The following is a 4,900-nucleotide window of genomic DNA, read 5'->3' on the forward strand; positions in this document are numbered from 1 at the left end:
AAAATTTGGTGTTGCGGTCTCCTTCCTTCAACCAACTGACTCTTGATCTCTATTTCCAGAAAAGCTCTTCCTTAGATATGATGTTGTGCAGATCTAAAAGGATGGCCTTTTCTTGCTGGCTATTATGAGCATTGTATCCTGAATGCTGGATTTCATCTTGAATAGAAGAGAGCTGATCAAATATCTTGTCTTTCTCCTGGAAGATGTGGCAAAATTTAGTTCTATTCCATGATTTGATGTTTCTTTTCACATTTTTCAGCTTTTGGGCAACTCTGTACATTGCAGTGCCTTCAACCTAATTGCTCCACCAATGGGAAATATTAAGTTCTAGCGCAGGGTGTGAGAGCCACATTTTCTCAAAGCAGAAAGGGAAGGCCTTGTTGCTGGAGAGGGGGCAAGCAAAAAGAGAAATCGGGGAATGATCAGAGCCCACCCTGGGGAGGAGGGATAATCTAAAGAAGTGGGAGAGGAGCCATTCGAGGAAGATGAGGGCTCTATGAAGGCAAACCTGAATACTATCACCCCCAATTCTTCTGTTAGACCAAGTGAAGCTGCCACCTTGAAGGTCCAAATCCAGGAAGGTGAGATGTTGAATGAACGAAGCAAGGTCGCATTTACTATCCTGATCCGAGGTATGACCCCCCCTTTTGTCTACATCAGATAGAGGCGAGTTGAAGTCCCCCGTTATAATCCCTTTATTCAAGTTACAATTAGATAAGATGCCAAGGAGCTTGGTCCAAAAGAAGTTCCTTTCTTTCTTGGTATTGGGGGTGTACAGGTTAAGGATTAACCAAGATTCATTGCTTTGAAAGTGAAAAACCTTACAAAGAAGAGCATTAGTAGAGCTGAAAAGAGTAGTTAACTTGAAAGCTCTGGCGTTATACAAGGTTAGGACACCACCTAAAGCTCCATCCGAATCAGATGCTTCGCAGCAAAAAGTTTTACTGAAAGATATCCTTCTTACCAGGTCCCTTTTCATCTTAGTTTCTTGTAACATCATAAAATCAGGTATTTGGTCTCTAATCGTATTTCTAATGAGTTCTTGATTGTGAGCCCCATTAAGGCCCCTTATGTTCCAATAGATAACTTTCATTTCTTACTTCCTGAGAAATCCTTGATGGACCTTTGGCTTCGATCTGCCAGGTTCCTTCTTGTTTCTTCTTACAAAATCTAATTTAAGTTCTTTCTTCCTGCTCCCTTGGGGGGTGACCCAATATCAGCTTTAACCCTACTTCTAGTTGAAGTAGGAGATAGGGGGGAAAGTTTTCTTTTGGTTCTTCTTTATCTTCTTGACCATGTACCAATCATCAAGGCTATCCGTCGCACTGTTATCTAGCCTATCTTCCCATAGGGCGAGCTGTGTTGGATCAGTGTTCTTAATCAGGAGATGAAGCTTGGCCTCAATTCCTATAGGGTTAGAAGAATCTCCCCCCTTGTCAGTGATGACCCTTGAAGAAACCAGAGTGTCCTCAAGGGGAAGACACTTAGCTTGGCTATCCTTTTCCTGGGCTGGGGATTCCCGTTCTAGGCGATTCAGCACTGTAGCTCCCAAAAGAGTGACTTCCTCCATTACGGGAGAAGACTACACTATAGTTTCCAGAGGGAGATCCTACTCCACAATGGGACCCATGGCTTTGGAGGGGGAGCTTACTTGCACCTTTGGGTCCTCCAACAGGTCTGAGATTGTCTTTTCCAACAGGGCCCTGTTCAAGGGGGGAGGAACTAGCCTTCTCCTTGGGGGGATGCTTCTTAATAGTGTCCTTTGCTACTATGCCTTTTAGGCTAACAGCCTTTCTCCCCTATGCCATAGAAATTTTGCACCTCCAGAGTAGCGTCATCTTTCCCTTTCCAATAGGGCGTGTAGCAAGCTTCTTGGTATGATCAGGGATGACTGGTTTTGTGATCTTCTTCTTTGCCTCATTGGGACACTGGTGGGCCTTATGACCAGCCTTCAGGTAGAGGAAGCACACAAAGGGGATCGTTGATAGATGATTTTTTGGTTGTGTACTCCAAGTTTAGAATGAAGTGCAACGAACTCAGGCATGTCTGTTCCTTCTCTCACCCCAACGTAGATGCGTGCAAAATTGAGGTGACGCTTGGAAGCAATAATTGGATCTGTTGAGAGGATTTCCCCAAAGGTCCTAGCTATTCCCCCAAAGACGTCCTCATTCCATTATTCAAGTGGCAGTTCTAGCAATCTTACCCACACAGGAGCTTGGGCGAAAAAAGAGTCATTCAAGCAAAAATGGAAAATGTTAAAAATGATTTTAAAAAGTGATTTTAGACATTTTATCAAAAAAGGTCACATATAGATTTTTAAATTTTTTAAAAGGTTATAACCTAAGGTTTGGACTTTACGAAATAGGAAATTGTTCCATAAAATTTAAAAGGTGACTTGCAGACCAGATACCATGCCAGGGGTATTTTTTCAAAACTAGATTATGGGAGTTTTTGATGGGCAAATATAGAAATATTATATATCTCCAGAATCGGGAGAAGATGAACTTTCCATTTCTAGAGTTCATTTTCACACAAGAAGCCATTTTTTAAGGTTATAGGAGGTTTTGTCCTAGATTCTCAACTTGCAACCGCATTCAGGTATTGAAGTTTAGTTTTGATTTCTTGTAGGATGATGAGCTGAATATGCATAAAAGGCAGTAAAAATGCAGTTATGGGTGTTTGGTCACCTTCAATTTAGTTAAATCAAGATTTTATCAATATTCCAAGATGCATTTAGATATTTTGGTGATGCAAGGGTTTTCATCATTCATATGAGATATTTCCAAGTTTGTTACAGAGTAATGATGAAAACTAAATAAGATTTCAGGGGTAGAAAGAGGAGAGATGTTTTACAACAATAGAGGATGAAATTTCAAGTGGACACATGTCATCTTTAGATCAGATCTAGAAATTCATTCCTTATCTATATCTTTTTCTTTCTCATCCATTGTAGGGTTTGGTTCTAGTTTTGGAGAAAAATGACTCACTACTGTGATACCATGTGTGTTCCAATCTTGAGTTTTCTTAGATTTGTGAAACCAAGGTTCTAGTTTTGATGTGTTCTCATCACTGTGACACCACATTCTTTAGCATATTTTCTCTTGTATGAACAATAGTAATGAAGATAATATAGCTAGTTCTGATATGTTAGGCATTTCTATGTTTTAATTTCATGTATTTGAATGTATAAGTTTCAAAGAAATGAATACAAATGGCAGAATCTCTTTATTTTCATTCTGATTCTCGTCTCCTATCTCAGTAACTTGCAATCTTATGTGGTTTAAGGACAAAGAATTGAGACCCATTTGTATCCCCTTAAGGTTGTATGTCTAATATATTTATCTATTGGAACAAAGGGCCAAGTAAATGCTTGATGTGTTTGATAGGGTTGCTAGTTATTTTGAGGAAGATATTTCATGAGAATGAGGTCTTGATGAACGTCGATGTCTGATTCAAAAAGTGATAGGATAAATCTAATATCTTGATGTATGGAATATGTAACTGGTATCACAGATGTATGTATATGATTTGTGGAATTGCCTAATAGATAAGGCACTGCTTAGCTACAAGATCAACTTTTTCATACTACTGCATATTTGGGGTTTTTGTTGAAATCAACATCATTAATCAAATTTTTTCCCCTTTAATGTTGAAGAACTGAAATGTGATGCCCTCACTTAGCTTAGAAATTTCTTATGACCATGTTATTAGCTATTCCATGTCTGAGATCTATGCATAAGTGTTAGAAGATTAAGGGTTTTATCTACTTTGTCAAGATTCAAATGTATGTTTTAGCACTGGTACCATATAAGTGAATTTGAGGTACACTCACCTAGGTTTTGCAGAGCTTGAAGTAGAAGGGTCTATTCTTATAGTTTTCCTAGTGTCTAAAAGGATATGTTAAAGATGGGAAGTAGCTTCCCCTAGATGTATCTTGTTCTCATCGAGGTAATTTGAAAGCATGTTGTTTCAAAACACCAACAGGTTAGAATAGGTAGATTTTCTTTCATGCACTATATCTCCCTTTTCCCCTCCAAGTGTAGTTAGGTGCACTCTAGAGACTCAACCTCACAATTCAATTACCACCACTTGGAGGTTGTTTCCATGTTACACAAGGTTGCCTGAGATGCATTCCATCAGGCAAGGCTATAAGCCTTTGTGTCAACAAGTTTCAGGAAAACATTCTGAAGATTCAGACTGATATGAAATTATCAAGAAACTCTATCTCTCAGTCAGTTGAATTGACCTCAATGCATTACAATAGATTGTTTTTTGTGCAAGGGAGGTTGGTCAAGCTACATACAATAGATAACATAATGAGGGCCAAGCTTATCTCCATCCAAAAAATGTTGATACCTCACTTGGAAGTTATGCAATGAGAGAAAACTTCAGAAAGGATCTAGTTAAAAGAGATCATAATCTTTCTATTGGTGATAGATTAATTGAATTAGCTACAAATTTTTAAATAAAGATTCATGTTTTGGAATCAATAAGAACCACATGGGATTGTTCTCTTTCAATGATCATTCAAACTCATAAACCATTCAATGATAAATATGGCTTGATTCCCTTTACTCAGCCCCACTAGTAGACATAAGTGACAAAAACATGGGGGATAGATGATATAAGAGAAAAAGTGAAAGGGGATATAATTGAAAGAAATAACCATTGGAATTCTTTAGAATAACTGAGAGGGGGGGTGAATCATTTATCCAAGGTCCATATGTATAAATAAAACTTTTCATAGCTTAGTGAATGCATAAAACATTTATACTCATGCATGCATCCATTAGATTATCCAATCACTTAAAACTTGTAGGTTACCATCAAATCAACTTGACGAAATGTAAAACATGAAACATAATAGATTAATCAACACACTTGACACAATGATTTACAT

This window comes from Cupressus sempervirens, chromosome 2 (assembly GCF_028749045.1).
Source record: "Cupressus sempervirens isolate cs-2001-9-10 chromosome 2, ASM2874904v1, whole genome shotgun sequence".
Lineage (NCBI taxonomy): Eukaryota > Viridiplantae > Streptophyta > Pinopsida > Cupressales > Cupressaceae > Cupressus > Cupressus sempervirens.